This window comes from Neolamprologus multifasciatus, chromosome 23 (genome assembly GCF_963576455.1).
Source record: "Neolamprologus multifasciatus chromosome 23, fNeoMul1.2, whole genome shotgun sequence".
Lineage (NCBI taxonomy): Eukaryota > Metazoa > Chordata > Actinopteri > Cichliformes > Cichlidae > Neolamprologus > Neolamprologus multifasciatus.
Genome location: NC_140460.1, coordinates 28,446,513 through 28,463,802, shown reverse-complemented (window position 1 = coordinate 28,463,802; position 17,290 = coordinate 28,446,513). Strand labels below are relative to the sequence as shown.

At 40.1% G+C, this 17,290-nt stretch overlaps 1 protein-coding gene and 1 long non-coding RNA gene across 4 annotated transcripts in view; both read right to left on the bottom strand.

The window, feature by feature from the left end:
- The window catches only part of ncam2a (neural cell adhesion molecule 2a), a 401,748-nt gene that overhangs the window by 359,711 nt on the left and 24,747 nt on the right, over positions 1–17,290 (bottom strand). The gene's annotated exons all lie outside the window — the stretch shown is intronic.
- LOC146491881 (uncharacterized) lies at positions 3,780–16,024 on the bottom strand. The gene is made up of 2 exons (XR_014872460.1): positions 7,357–16,024; positions 3,780–7,323 (listed from the first exon to the last, which is right to left on the bottom strand). It is a non-coding gene; the product is annotated as an uncharacterized LOC146491881 (long non-coding RNA).

Here is a 17,290-nt window from a genome sequence, read left to right as displayed (position 1 = left end):
CGGCTCTTCTTAAACTGCACACTGTTTCTGCTTAACAAATAACAAAAAGAAAAAGAAAATGCCTTGGTCACCCTAAAGCAAAAGAGTCCTTGTGATACCACTGAAGATCCAACAGAATGCCACATACATCAACACGAGCACTTGAAAAACAAGAAGAGCTCTCAGAGAGTATGGTCTTGCAGCCTAGGCCATGAGCCTTTTTCACGGTGTCAGAAATACAGACATACAGATCTAAATTTAAAGTTATCTTCCACTGAGTATGATTCACCTCCCTGTCAGATTTTATGAAATACAACCTTGTGGTTTTCGTTTAATCTTGCTAAAAGATTATAAGGGCAAACAAATGTCACCTTAGCGGAGAAAAAAACAATAAATTGTTGCACACTTTCTTTTTTTGAGGCAGAATTTTGTAGAGACCTGCAGCACTGTGCAAAAGCACTTAGTTATTCCTCCTAACTTTATATTTTACTTTCAAACAGCCAGACTTTGTCATTTTTTAAAGTGGTCTTCAGCAATAGTTTTCCAGGCTTTTCAAAGCGTTTCTTTGGACATTGGCTGCTTTTTCATTCATTTTCCATCCAGTCCTAGTACCCAAGCATTTTCAGAGGAATGTTTTTGTGCTTGCTAGTTTGTTAAGACACTTAACACTGAGCTGTGAATCAATCCAGCATAACAAGGCCACCTAAATCAAGGGATGAACCAGACAACAGACAACTTGGCAAAGACCAATTTTAAATTGCATCTTTAGGCACTTTGTTACTATCAGTCCTGTTCCAAAAAACACATACTTTCTTGCTGTTTCTTTGGTGGAATCTGTGAAAAATATAAATTAAAAAATGACAATAGATCGCACTTTTCTGCCAGCAGGATGAATCCCGGACAGCTATTTGTCACAAACCTGGTATATCTCAGCGCGGTGTGCACTGTGCCCTTAAAAAATTTGAGAAAACTGAACAAGTGGAGGATAAAATAAGAAGTAGCACACCTAAAAACCTATCTACAACAGATGAGCACAATTGTAAACTGTCATTAAGTTAATAACAGAAAAAAAATTCCACAAAAACCTGGCATATGACCTGAGAGATGCATCCGCTCGCTATGAACATCTACTGTTCACTGAAGCCTCTTCACAAATAGTCTCAGTAGAGGGGCGGCTGTCAAGAATATATATATATATATATATATATATATATATATATATATATATATATATATATAACTCACAGTGAATTTCCCAAGTGCATGCCTGGGAGTCATCGAAACATAATGTATGCAAATATAAAGTATAAATGGATGAAGCAGAACATGATTAAGTAAATAAAGCCTACAATTTCATAACTTGAGGGAGGATTTGTGTGTTCATATGGAAAAACATGACTTTTCCCCCCTTTTTAAGACCTGTGTTTATCTATGCAGCTCTATGACTTACTGTTCTAATTGTGGCTCTAGTGGTCAGTTCCCAGATGCTGTGCTGTCAGGAATGAATCAGGTGATACAGAAAAAGAACACACTTTCATAGCTGGGAGCAACACAAGATACTGTTAACCTTGTACTGTTGGGCGCTGAGCAAAACTGGGGATTAAAACTGGGGATTAAATATTTTGCTCAAGGGTACATGCAGAAAAAGTTGCTGATGGAGAGGAAAACACTTCTCCGCAACTAGATTTTCCCAGCTAGTCTGGGATTTATTTCATGCATGCAAAATGTGCAGAAAATAGGAATGTGGACAGTGAAAAAGTTTTCACATCAAGGATGAGAGACAATGGCCTCCCGTCATCTCCCCAAAGAGAATTATTTGAATATCAATACGGGATCCCGTCTGTTCGAAATATCCCATTTCAGCCACAATGAGACATGGAATATTTTGGAGGTAACAGAAAGGAAGCGAGAGAAAGACAGTAATAAAGGGAGAAAAACAGGATCGGGGATAGATACACGGACTCAGATGGGTAAATAAGACAAAGGTGGAGAAAAGACTGCGGAGCAGAGGGGAAAAGAGAAAGAGAGATTTAGTTTTGACAGGAGGCAAAGAAAGACTGAGGGAGCATGAAAGCGGCAGCTCATCATTAGCGGCGTCACTCCCTTCCACCTCCCTCTTTGTCATTCACAGACACATCTGCATCCGAGCATCTAAACATTATTGAATAGCCCACGGAGCTGTGAAGCGGAGAAGACAGGTGGAATTGCATTCTAACGCCTCCAATTAAGCCGATCAATAACGGCCTGTTGGAGTCTTGTGGGCAGCATGAGTGGAAGGGAGATGGGAGCCAGGGGGAAACAGAGGCGCGAGGGTCGGGGGCATAATGAGGAATACAGCAAGGGCTGATCCAGGAAGAGACAAAAGAGGGGGGGGGGGGGGTACAAAAGAAAGGGAGAGGATGTGGGAGAGCAAAGAAATTGGATAGAGAGGATTGTTTCAAAGTCAGATGAAGGATAGAAGAAAAAGTGGTGAAGAGTGATGAACAAGAGGGGAAGAAGAGGGAAAGTTTGATTACGGCAGATGGTCAGATTATTATTGTGCTGCAAGAAGAGCTGAGGAGGGCACAGGTGGACAGAAGAGGGGGAGAAAGCAGGGGTAACACGCCACTTGAGCAGAAAGAAAACAACATCTCGCCACTCTCCTCCCCACCCCTGTCGGTGATTTCCCCAGAGAGGAGGCGGAGGAAAGGAGCAGTGGCGGGGAGAGAATTTTGCTTGTGGCTGAAAATGTCTCTTTGTGTCTTACTGCTGTTGTAGTTTAACAGCATCCAAATGAGCAGGGGCGTCATAAATCAAATAAAATTAAAAACAAAAGACTTTTAGGTGTCGTGTGTCTATTAGCTGTTACGAAATCATGCTCTTCTTCACCCCATTAGGTTCCCTCTTTGTTGTTTGGCTTGTGCATCAGCAAATAACACGAGAACAAACGCCAGCAGAGCGAGATGCATCAGGGATAAATGGCATCAAGCGGAGTCACCACTTGTGTGTTTAATCGCTCTTTGTGAGGGTGTGTGTGCACGCGGGCCTCTGTTTGTGAAGTGATAAGCTTGACTCCAAAAACATGCAAAGCACATTTTTATTATAAACACCAGAACTGAATCTGTGCAAGCAAATAAGCCATTTCATGCTCAGCAGGAGCTACAGGTGTTGACCTGAATATGCATGCATTCACATACACTCAGACACACACACACACATCTGTGCACATGAGCACATAAATCAGAACGCCCACAGACATTTCTAAATCCAACTTTTTTTTAATGCCATCTAAGAGCAAATTACCATCATGTTTTTGCATTTCTTGAACCATTACTAGACCACCGGTGCTGCTACGCTGCCCAGGTCCTGTAATTTTACGTCATGAAAATATTATATTGTGTGTTAACGCCTTATTCACTAGATGGTTCAGCATGCACCCTCTGGTGTGTCACTGTTTCATCCTGGCCACAGTTACACCTGCCTCTGCAAGCCACTTTGAGACCCATTTCCACCCCGGCTCCTTCATCTTATGCTGCAACCTCTATTCCAGAGCTCGGTACAATATGTAAAATGAAGCTTATGCAGATGTTCAATAATGAAGATCAGTAATTACTCATCTGCCTGCTTTCCTTGGTGTTTGGCTGCTAATCTATTCTTTGCATTACTACTGCTTTCCCACACTGTCAAACTGCAACATTGTTCTAGTCCAATCATCTTCTTCCCTGTCATCTTTGAGCCAATCAGCCTTGAATCTGAGAGGTTTAAATCTTTGTCATTTTCCACTTCAAACTCGTGTTCATGGAACTCACCTCCTCCCTGTCTCCACCTTATATCAGTCAGAGCTCCATCTTCATCTTCACCAACACAAGCATCAGTTTCTGTTATGGTCAATTCTTCCAAATAATCTTTCCTTATTGAATTATAAGTCAAATAAGATTGCAATAATTTTAATCCTATGAACCCATATTTCACCCACAAAAGAAAAAACATATAAAATTGCTCTATGTTTTAAAATTTATGGAAGCAAGATGCCTTGAAAAAAGTTGAGGAAGGAATGCAACAAAAGGCTGGAGAAGTAAGAGGTGCTAAAAGAAACAGCTGAAGGAGCATAGTTGGCAGCAGGTCTGTAACATGACATCAAAAGAGCATCTTAGAGAGGCAGAGGTTCACCAATCTGCAAAAAAAGACTGTCTACAGATTTTGGAACAATTTCAGAAAAATGTTCCTCAATATCAGCAAACGAGCCTGAGAATGTGGAGAAATCTTTCTACGCAAGGGGCAAATGTCAGTGTTGGATGACTGTGGTCTTTAGGCCATCAGGTGGCACTGCATTAAAAATGGAGATCATTCCTGTCATGTAAAAGTTTCAATAGGCTCAGGCAGGGAAAAAGTCATTTGTGAACATGATCCAGAACTGACCCAGGACTGCTGAGCACCTAAAATCCTCTATCAGACAAGTATAGTCCAACTGTGTTCTCCCAGAAGTCCTCAGTTTCCAGCCATCTATGGCACTGCTGTTAAAAGAAGATGTTACACAGTGGTAAACATGGCCCTGTGTCAATGTTTTTGAGACATAATGCTGCCATCCAATTCAAAAGGAGTTCCACGTACAATCTATTTAGGTCTCTGGAATACATGTCTGCAAACATGTTGCTTAGCTTTGGCAACTGCTTTGCCGGATCTTGAGTTAAGATCAAAAAAGTAACAGCCAGGTTACAGGCATTAGAAAATAACAGCTTCACATTTTTATTGGTGGTTGTTCTCAGCTTCATTCTAAACTTCAAGTTATGCATATCACATAGGCAGCCTGTCAAATTAATTCCTCTTAGTGGCAACACTTGTGATGTATTTATGTCACCCGCAGCCTTGACAAATAAATTCTCCCCCAAGGTCCTCTTCAGCTGAGACAGAAGCTTCGCCGGCATTCTTGCAACAGAACATGACTTTGAATTTTGTCACCCAAGAAATAAATTCTTTTTGAAGGTCTATATTGAGCGTGAATGAATCATTTCTTCAAATATGTCTGCTGATTGAAAACGAGCACAATTACTTTATATGCAATTCAGTGACAAATAATGTAAGTCCAAAAGAGAGTTTAACCCCAATCCCATGTTTGTTGCAGTATGGAGTAAAACGTTATTAGTGTCTGAAAAATCACATTAGTTTTTGTTTTAAAATTCAGCGTCTGCATTCGACTGTGACACTCTTTCTTCTAAATCAGCTTTTCCATTAGCTGGAGTGAGGCACTCTAAAGTCTCCGTTTATAACAAAACGAAAGTTTTAAAAGGTTGTCTGCCGTGTTGCTTCCAGCCTGGCCCAGCCATGACGTGGTACTCTGGGATCTGCTATCTGATTGGCCGTTTGCCAGCGGCACACAGGACGGGGAGGTGTGGGGTGCACGGAGCGTGCTGCTTTGCAGCAGCGAGAGCGTTCCAGATGGCTGTGATTTATGAACCTCTCCGAATGGTGGGACTAATGAACACTACTCGACATGTGTTTGGGATGGAGGGACCGTGTTCGGCCATCACTCTGTCTTCGAGGAGAGGGTCTTGAACATTGCTTCATAACTACTAATAGGTGCTGAATGCACTGCAGATACAGGCATGCAACCCATCTGTTACATATGAAACCAAAACAAACAGTGATGAAACAGTGCTTCATGTGCAAACATAAGGATAACAAATTACTTCAATTTTCATAATTAATTAGATGAATGTAATGAAATATTAGGTCAGAATGGAAGGTCTACCACTCCCCATTGTTTGCACCTGGGCTACATTTCTGTTGATGTTAATTGAACACTATAAGCCATTCTGTATAATCCACAAACGGTCTACACTGTCACTTCATGTAATGCCAGAATCCCCCCTCTATGATCTGACAATCTCTAATCCAGCAGTAATTATTTTTGTCAACCACTTACATGATTACTGAGCTATTTTTACAGTCACAGGGATGATTCCAGGTGCTTTTATAATAGCAGATAAGTGTAATCCCATTCCATGGATGTGTTGCTCCTCCACCCTGGCACCGTGCTATCCAGTGCTATGCTCCAGGTGAGCATTAGCGAAAAGGTAAAAGTGATAATGCACGGTGTATTCAAAAATGGCAACTTTTAAGGAATTAAGAAAATCGGCCCCGTTTATAACAAGGTGTTGTTTTTCTTCTTAACATTTTTTTTTATATAAATATGAACTGGGTTTTGAAATGGAGTCAAATGTTTTCTTGGTTTATGGAGGCCCACGTAATCCTCGAACCAAAGCATACCATGCACGTTATAAGAGATTAGAGAACCCCTGTTTCTTTCATAGTCCAAGTTAAGAGCTAAACGCCTGGCAGTGAAATTCGGAAGAAAATAACGAAAAAGTTCAAGCTTATACATGCGCATACATACAGTGATCTGTTCCTGATTTCTAATTTTACTTTGACGTGTCAGATCATTAAGAAATAGTAAAACAAAATTGATATTTTAAATCGTTTATTAAGAAAAAAGGGTATTGCATGTGACTATTAGCTAGTTTGGAAAGCTCAGTTTTATTTCACTAGCCACACCCACATTACTTTGGGGAAACTTTACTTTTTTACATACATGGTAACTTCACTGGTCATAACAGCTTACCCCATGCCAATAAGCAAAGATCAGGCTACGTGACAGACAGTGATATAATTGCATCTGACCGATCAGCCCATAGCTTTTAAAACTTCTGTATTCCTGCATAATTTGGCAAATTTAGTCCCCCTTACCCAGGATTTCTAGAAATGAGTGAAAGTGGAATGGAAGTTAGTGGGACCATATCTGATGATATGCCCTGTTCACCTAAAACTAGCGCAAGTGACAGCAAGCCATTTCTAAACATATACCAGAGGCATGTAGTAAGCCATATTCAGGGTACATTTAGAGATAGCACAATATATCATAAATATATTTATATTTTTATGTTTACCCTAAACCAGATTTGATAACTTCATTGACCTTGATTTGCAACATAAAAATTCAACATTTTCAAAAAGTCACATAAGTAAAAAAAAAACGCCTGTAATATCCTTGAAGACCACTCGAGCATATCATGATGGATCCTCATATAAATCATAACCAAAGTTTCAAATAATGTAGTCAGGGTATGGACACATATTCCTTATGAGAGTAATGCTTGGAGTTCAAACTGCTTTGCTTCAGGTTTTCTATTCTCGGCTCCATATGACGTCAGTAGTGCTAACACAGATCCAAATAACCATCTATACTCACATTCATTCCTACAACCAAAACAGAGCCACCGTAGATACTGTAGTAAATATAACTATTAACTAAATATAACTCTGGATGAATACCTATAGTCCCTTAATCTTTTACTCACACTTTCATAGCTGTAAATATATTAGCTTTGCAGCTGTTTATACCCTTTACTTGCCTGCTATTTATAATCTGCCTCAAAAAAGGAATTTCAAAAATCCAACAGTTTACTTTTTGAGTGCTTGGACATCAACATTGCTTCAAAGCACACTTGAAAAGCCTTTTACAAAGTCCATCAGTGAGGAATAACAAGCATCGCCAGACCTCCAACACAAACACTATGTATTATTTCAGGTATTGCATATTTACTCTCCAGCAAAGTGCACTCATCAATAGAAGTTGCTCTGTTATTTACTTACTGCTAAGGACTGTGGAAAGCATATACTTTGATTTTTTTTTCTTGCAGTGCTGTGCCGGATGATATGTCTTGGTGAATGGAAACAGACTTTCAAAGCACAGCAGGAGATGGGAGGCTGCCACGTATGGGTTTTTTTTAAAACAGTATATGCTTTCTCAATCAGCTCCTAGGGGAGGTTGATCCTTTCAAAGGCGCACAGGCAACACAAGCTATGGCTATATGTTGGCATGGTCCTTGTTTAGATTCTACACATATCTTTTACACATGTGCAATTACAAAAAATTTTGCCTCTAAGCGAGATTTGAAATATATTTAATAAAGATGTTTTCATATGCAATGAAAAAACATGCCAGGAGTTGAGTTTGACAGAGTGAAAAATCTCTTCTGCTCCCATAGGTGTCAATCTTCTGCGTTTTTTTTTTCCAAGCCATGCTGTTCTAGGGTGGGATTGTAAACAGACTGCCTCAAATGTCTGAGGAAAAGATTTAATTCTGTTTTTTGAGTCGTCAGATTCAAATTTATTGCATCACTAGTCCTTATTTTTTCTTGTCTTCTAAGACAGTTGCAGATTAAATGCAAATGGATCATGCAAATGGATCAGCAGCCAAGCAGCTGAGAGGTTACAAGGTAGAAGAAATTTTGCTGCTGGTCTGATGAGGTTTATATGCACGTTTCAGACTTTTGTATAGATTACACAGAAATGTGATTTTAATGCAAACTATTTTCTGGTGGGGACCAGCTGAATGGAGACTTGATGATGAAAGCAAAGAAACAACCAGAATTGGGATGTCTGTTAGACTGTGTCTGCACACACGCAAACACCATGAGACCAGTTAATCAGGAAACGATAAAACTGCTAATTTTCCTTTGGACAGCAATGCTGGCTAGCAAGTGCTTTTCCCATCCGTCACTGTCAAAGTTTACTCTATACTCTAAGCAATCTATCAGACTTTCAGTAAGTAAAGTCTTTCTATTAAATATGAAAGCATTTTGCTAATTGCCAAATAAACTCCACCAATAGCCTTTATGCTACTCTTTTATGCATCCAATTGTGAAATTGAGGAATGATTGTGAGTGCTCCATTTAGGCTACTCTAGCCTGCCTACCGTTGTTGATGTCTCTGCAACCCACCTCGACCCCCTTTCTTGCTGTGTCTGACTTAATCAGAGCCATGTTTATTGTCACTGTTGTGAATCTGCAGATAGAAATATCACCTTTTGTTGGAAGTGTCTCTCACTATAGTAACATTACACGGCCCTTTGACTTCAAAGCAACACATCAAAAAGTTTAATATGTGCCAAGTGTGAAACTTGTTTAGACTTGCATTATTAAAGGCCCTCTTTCTTTTCTTTCTTTCCAAGGCATAAATCATTTAAGGTGCACTACTGACTTCAATTGTTTAGTTACAATATGCTGATGTATTCCTTTCCTATAAATAAATTGTCCATTTTGCTCTAATAAGGATTATTATGGCAGCCACTTAACAAGTGCCCTCTGTATTCGCTCTTCTCAACAGCAGTGAAGTAGCTCCCTTATTTGCATAGAGATGCTACAATGGTGATATGCTCTGTTAATCACCAGACGCCGTCTCCAGCGGCAGTCGTCTGAGTCAGATAGAGAAAGGAAGTTTTAAAGTCAAGTGGGAGGAAACAGAACTGCAAGGGAGTAATCATGTGGATATTACTGTGCAAAAGACCTTCTACAAAGGCAGTTGAGAGTTAGAGAGGTGTAATTTTCCAACAGCAATGAGGACGACCAGATAACACCTTAAATCTGCCAAAAGTTAAAACTGCAATAAAAAGGACAATCTTCTGGTCTAAATCGTAGGAAGACTTTTGAATCTTTATTCTCCAACATCACACACAAAAAAAGTGTACAGTATTTTTTCTGCTATATGTGAAGAGCTCTTCATCAAGAAATTTCCAGGCCATCGATGACTTCTGCTGGTGGCTGATCTCATCTGCTTTTATATAGATACCCTCTTGTATTGATTGGATGGGCAGAAATTAAACTGGAAAACATGGAGATGAGATGCACATGCACTAATGAGTGAAGAGAGAGTGTTTAGAAGATGGAATGAGTACTTTAAGAAGCTGATGAATGAAGAAAATTAGAAAGATGAAGAAGGATGGAGGACAGTTAGTGAATCAGAAAGTGCAGAAGATTAGTAAGGAAGAAATGGGTAAGAAGAGAGGTGACAGTCAGTGAGCAGCAGTATAGCTTTGAGAGTCTTGATGGAGAAGAATAGAGAAAGGCCAGAATGAGTTGTCTTTGTTAATCTAGAGAAAACACATGAAGCAGGTGGAAGGAGAGGTGGAGGTATGCTCTGGAGGGAACATGAATGAATGTCACTATAAACAAAACAGAATACATGTTTGTGAATGAGAGGGAGACAGGTGGGAAGGTGTGAGGAGCGGAGGTAGTGAAGGTAGATGGGATTAACAACAATTCAAAGAAATGCACAGCAGACAAAAAAGGTAGTGAGACCTGCTTTGATGGGTTTGGGGGCTGTGGCAGTGACAAAAGTACAGGCCAAAGTGGAGGAGGCAGAGCTGAAGATGTTAGGATTTTCAATGGGAGTCACCAGGATGGACAAGATTAGAAATGAGTCCATCAGAGGGACAGCTCAGGTTGAGCGATTTGGAGACAAAGTTAGAGAGACAAGGCAGAGGTGGTTTGGACATGTGCAGAGGAGGGATAGTGGATATATTGGACAAAGGATGCTGAAGATAAAGCTGACAGGAAGGAGGAAAACAGGAGTCTCGGAGGAGGTTCATGGATGTAGAGAAGGAGAACATGCTGAGGGTTGTTGTGACAGAGGAGGATGCTAGGGGTAGGGTGAGATGGAGCAGCTAAAAGAAGAGAAAAAAAGAAGACTTTAAAATACAAAGTCTAATGAAATTATTTTTCCTATTCTTGAAGAAAATGTTTGAAATACCAAATCATTCACAAGCTGTAAAGAAACATATTTGCTCATGAATGGATCTGGCTGCTGTTTGATGCAACAGGATGCCATTTTAAGAACAGGCCACAGAGAAATAATGAAAAATAACCTATTCAATTAATTCAGTTTTTTTAATGTTGATTAATAAGCAGTTTACCTTTTAAATAAACAAATAAACCAAATTTGATGAAAAACAGAGGAAAAGCTTGCAGTTAAACTAATTCTTTATTATTTGGCCAGAAACATCCATTAACAGCCTTTTGATTTCAAAGGTGAAGAAAAAATATGCGTGGTATGTGCTTCAGGGGCTGGAAACAGAGAGGCTGAAAAGTCTGGCTCCAAGTTTGTCTGCTCGGGTACGTTATTTACAAGAACAACATAGTTGATGTAAGCACAAGGCAACACTCAGACAAAAGGTTTGGCTGGCTCAGACCCAATTACGCACAACCGTGACAGCAAGAATTGAGAGATACACCAAACATATACGAGCACAGACGCAATTTGCCGTGCAGCACGTGCATTACATACACACATGTATGCTGAATTTATCTGTGAAGAGGAAAAATCTGAACGAGGCTGATGCCAACATGCAAACAGGCATCATCTCTTCCTTTCGCATGCAAACAAACTCACACAAAGCAACAAGAAGAGCTGAGACAGGTAGAACCCACACCACAGTGAGACTTACTGAATATTTCATTATGTTTTTACTGGCCTGTCAGGAGCGTTGGTGATGTGCAGTGTGTGTGTGTGCGCACGTATGTGTTCATACAGTATCTGTGTCTCCATATGTGCAGATCTGAACTGTATACATCTGCACTGCCTCTTCTTGTTTTTATATTTTTGTGTTTTTGTGTTCACAAGTGTTTATGTGGGTGTTTGGCTGGGCCTGACAGCCTGTGGTTCTGATGGGCTGTCAAGGCAATGCTCAGAGGAGAGCCTGTGACCAGCTGCAATCAATTCATCAGGGCTCGATGATGCGCCAGAGAACAGGCGGGTCACATGATGATTTTAGCAGGGTGGTGAGTTTACTTCTAGTAAAGAGAAAAAATATATTTCAAAGAAGCTGAATAACAAGTAAACAGTTGTGTTTGAGAGCTGAAAGATGCAAAAACATTCAACAAAACCAAATATTTGTTAAATTTTGACACTCTCCTTACATAGATATTTGATCAATTTTTAATATAAAATTATTGATCAGTGTCTGTTTTAAATTAGCAACTTTTGTTTGAAAGCATCGCTTTTCAAACATTCTGTAGTAAAACACATTTACATCTGCAAAAAACTACAATCAATATTTCATATTCTATTGAAAGGGTGGAAAATGAACGTGTCAGGTTTTTCCCCAGCAATCGCTATAGTAGCTATTGATTAGTATTCAGCCCTAATATGGGCAAAAAGTGTTACCCCTTTAAATCGAAACAAACAATAGAACAATACACACACACACACACACACAAAAAGAAACATATCTGCCTCACAAACGACTTTTGGACTTTAGAATTTTGGCCAATTTAACTTCTAATTTAATCATTGTTGCGGGTTTTTCAGAGCAGAGCAATTAGCCTCAAAGTGCTTCGAAAACAATTGCTGGTCATTATTTTCTCTTGCAATATCTTATTACTGAAAGAAAACAATGTTCTCCTGTTATGACTGAATTACTAATAATGGGTCTTCAATTCAAAAAGATAGAAAGACTGTAGGGAGAAAGAGATGTGTGCTTTTCTCCCAGCCTCATTCGGCTCTAATATATGCTGGAAAAGTCAGGTAGACACTGGCAAGCTTGTTAGAAGCCTAGCAAACCAAGAGCTGTAGGGGTGCCGAGGTCAGTTTCTTTTCCCTGTGTCTCTCCTCATCCTTGCACCCACTCTCTCTCTGGTGCTTTTTCTTCACTCCCCCCCGAAGTCCACCCCAAACCTGAACTCCCTCACCTCCTCCCCCAGTCTCAATCCTCTCTGTTTGTTTATCTGTCTGCTTGTTACCCTCTCACTCCATCCTCTCCTCATGTCCCTCGCTTATTTCCCCCACCCCCCACCTCCTCTTCCACCATCTCCCTCAGTAACAGGTGAGTTCCCAGAACTAATTACAGGAGACTATCCCAGGGTGCAGCGGGGGCCGGCTCATTTGCAGGCGGAGGGAGCGCGAGAAGGCTGTCTAATAACATTTTCTACCGCCTGATTAAAAACAGCCCATAAATCACTTGTTCACATAGGTCTATGTGCACGCACGAGCATTTGTACACACACGTGCAAACCCAACACACACACACACTCGCACACATTCTCAGATAGAGCCATCAGACTTGCGCCTTTAACACACACCAAAGCACTGTACGACCAAATTTGAGTGCCTGAAGGACGCACACATACCCACACACAGTCACTGTCTTGCTGCCACATAAAGCCAGCATTAATTAGGATGTTTATACTTACATATAATGTTATATTGCAGTTATAGATTTTATATAGTTTACAGAATGCCTGCAGTTTTCTTCGCATTATGATTTGCATGATGAGAATGATAACGACCCCCAGCAGGAATTTAAACAACGGAAACGATCGACGTCAAGACGACGCAACTGCAAAGTGATCGCAGCGGATGAGCGGGGAACTCATTAACACGTCTCATCTCGTCGACCCTCACACCCTCCCCATTGATCTTCCACACCAGCCGCGTTTGCTGTTTACATCTTCCTTACATGACTGAACAAGGAAATGAACATGGGATGGACCGTATTGTGTCACCAAGTGGATGACAGGTGGACACATTAATAAATCTGCAAACACACCTCCTCTCCTTCGCTATAATGAAGTAGCGGTAAGACGCCACAGGGGGTCTGTGTCACTGAGGTCGTCTTCTGGGTCATTCTGTAGGTTTCTTTTTTTCAATGGATCAATAAATCTTCAGGCCTGTTAAACTGCAATTTCCGTAAGCCTGATTGGACTGCTTTAAAACTGCTTGTTTGACCAATAGCCTTGACGCTAAAGATAATCAATAGATCATGTAACAGCAAATACAGATCTAAGGAATTGCCAGCTCGGAGACCCTTCAGACTATGCAAACCTTCACCGGAGTACAACTGCAGGGTTTAGCTTTTTTTTCCGGCAGATGTATTGTAGATATTATGAATATAGAACCTGGAACTACTTAATGTTCTGCATTAATTTCCCTAAAAACTTGTTTAGTCAGATACAAAACTTTTGGCACATTGCCTAGCCCAATAACTTACTAATTGTTCATGCTTCAAGGTCTTTCTGTATCACTTCACAGAGGAAGAAGACCAACATGCAGAACCAGGAGGCAAACAAAAAATTCGTAAATTCAACCTTTAACACAGACACGCGCTCAAGCATGAAAAAGCAGTCAGTGAAAGCGAGCAAAGCCCTTTAGGGGCAATAAAAAGAAAAAGCAATATCCGAGATCATACAAAAAACATGCCTAGGGAGGTCAATGGGAATCATGTGGAGTACTAGGAACACTTGAAATGATTGGAATGCTTGATGGCAAGTGTTGCAGGAGTGATTAGCTGGTTAGGAACCCCTGTAGCAGGTGAAATGCAGGTGATATTTCTGAGGGTTGGGCAAAGGGGGCTTCACAGGAGCGAAAACTGAATCTAAATTTAACAATCCAAAACCACGACACCTTCTTAGCAGTGAGAACTTCAAACTTCAAAGAGAACATGAAAGTCATCGGTGGCTGAATAGATTAGAAATGAAATACAAATAATTTTTAAAAACCTCTTTTTCCAAAATGTGTTATGCTACATCCTGACATAAATGAAACCTGTGGAGTTTTAAATCACTAGTAATGTTATGAGTGCTTGTGTTTTAACCGAGACAATGATACCTAAATGATACGCGCACAGCATCATGGCGAATAATAGTAAGACTGTCATACAAAAGGAGGTTACTGAGCTTTCTCTGTCACATAGGTGGCTGTCTTTTAACCTGACGAAATCACCATGGTAACTTGGTGATTACATTGGTAATTACATTACGCGGTCAGGAGCAGATTATATGTGTTCTGAGTGTTGGTTTAAAATCATCCAGAAGTGCCATGTTTTCACTGATTCTTCTATGTACAGTATGCTTCCAGTGCAATATGTCACCACCATCAACCCCACCGGATGGAGACCAGCTGTAAAATTCTGCATTTATTCAATTAGAGATGCAGAAACTGCATATATAAAAAATATATAAAAGAATGCAAATTAGAAAAATGATCAGTTACATATTCAGCTGTGCGTGAAAGCAAAGCTGTCGATTTACCGGTAGATCTACATTCATACCCTTACCTACGGCTAGACTTATAGTCAAGGCCGCCTAAACCAAGGCCAAGACAATACCAAGACCAAGTCGAGACTAGACCAATACCAAGACCAAGACCGAGACAAAGTCGAGACGAGATGAGACCAAGACCGAGACCAAGACCAAGTCGAGACGAGACCAAGACCGAGACCGAGACAAAGTCAAGAGGAGACGAGACCAAGACCGAGACCGAGACAAAGTCGAGACGAGACCGAGACCGAGACGAGACCAAGACCAAGTCGAGACGAGACCAAGACCGAGACAAAGTCGAGACGAGATGAGACCAAGACCGAGACCAAGACCAAGTCGAGACGAGACCAAGACCGAGACAAAGTCGAGACGAGACCAAGACCGAGACCAAGACCAAGTCGAGACGAAACCAAGACCAAGACCAAGACCAAGACAAGACCAAGACCAAGTCAAGACGAGACCAAGACCAAGTCGAGACGAGACCAAGACATAGACAAGACCAAGACCAAGTCGAGACGAGACCAAGACCAAGACCAAGTCGAGACAAGACCAAGACCAAGACAAAGACCAAGACCAAGTCGAGACGAGACCAAGACCGAGACCAAGACCAAGTCGAGACGAGACCAAGACCGAGACCGAGACCAAGACCAAGTCGAGACGAGACCAAGACCGAGACCAAGACCGAGACAAAAAAGTCTTTAAACTGCAGCCAGATGCTGCTTTGTTTACGGGTGTCAGGCATATTTATATGTTTTTGCGATGCACTCGCACAGCCCTCCTCACCGCTGTCTACTGTCTCCCTCACTTACTAAGAGGACAGACGCATGCTCCACTTGACTGTCGTGTCTCTCACCCTCTCTGTTTTTCACATAATGATATTATCCTATATCCTCGCATGTGATTGGCCACAATATGGACGGATTGGAGCATAGATGAGCCACTGTGTGAAAGCTGAGCAGCGAAAGGAAATTAAGTGAGGAGCCGGCTCTCGCTCAATGGGAGTCAACTCTCTAAGCACGGCTCTTAGAGCTGATGCTTTTGCACATGACACATTATCAAACGTTACGTTGTGTGTCATGGATACTGTTAACTCCAGAGGTGAAGCCATGCATACTAGCCCTAAAGGGTAGTATGCATGTGGGATGGGGGGATTTTGAATTTTGTTCAAAAAAGAATGACTTCATATAGGAAAAAAAAAAAAAAAAAAAAAAAATATATATATATATATATATATATATATATATATCACATATGCAGGACACCTTAAACTAGTTTTTTAATTAAGCAGCAAGGCGGAACAAAATCAGGGCTTTATCAAGGCACGAGGACTAAACCCCAATTCAACCAGACCAAGAACTGATCCAGAACTAAAACAGGACTACAACAGTTCAAAATCAGGACTACTTAGGACTTAACCAAGAGAGAACCAAAATCAAAACTAGATGATAGAAGCACTAAAAATCATCATAGACCAGCACTACACTTATTTTTTAATTCAACCAAAGTACACTATTTAGATTGAGAAATGTTTATGTAATTATTTAGCCTTGTTGTGCAAACAAGCCTGCATAACCTAATAAACATAGAACTTGAAAAGTAACAAATGGTATCTAAAAAGATACACTAGGTACTAGATACACGTTCTGATGAGTTTTGACAAACAACCATTTGACTAACATCTGTCTCACCTGCTCTTGTTCCCTCTCTGTTCTGTCCTCATTCTCCTCTCTCTCCCGCTTTGTGCTGACAATCAAGCCAAACACTAACATCATCAAATATACACTTGAAACCAGATATTTACAAACTCTTCAGATAAAAACACTTTTTTAATTGTAACATCAAATCAGACTAAATGTTTATTTTTTTAGATTGATAAATATAAAAACATATTTGTTAAATTTAAGAGTAAAGAGAGAAATTGTATCTATTTCTTAATTGCAAATGGCACCCAAATTGCAATTAAAATTGAGCCACACTTACACAATTCTTTTCCTGGTGTTTTGGTTGACATCTCTTGATTTTCCCATTTCAAAGAAACAGGCTCTGTGTTTTACCTTATATGCATCCACAGGTGTGCCACCAATTTACTCACATGGACTCTACTAACCTATCAGAAGCTTCTTAAGCTCAGAATGGAATCGTCTGGAGTTTTCTTAATAATTAACAATAAACCTAGTGTATATGTACTCCTAAATTTAATGAAAGTGATAAAAAAATAGACATCTCTCTCTCTCTCTCTCTTTATTCTGACATTTAACTAATTCAAAAGATATTTCAATATTTATTTATCTAAAACAAAACAAGTTTACTCTAAATTCATGTTTAACAGTAAAATGTTTTTTCCCTAAAGTGTATGTAAATATCTGGTTTTAGCTGTGAATATACTGCTGTGTATTGAATTTCCTCTTGTTTTGCATAGAAATATACTGAACAACATAAAAAGCATAATATATAAAATAACA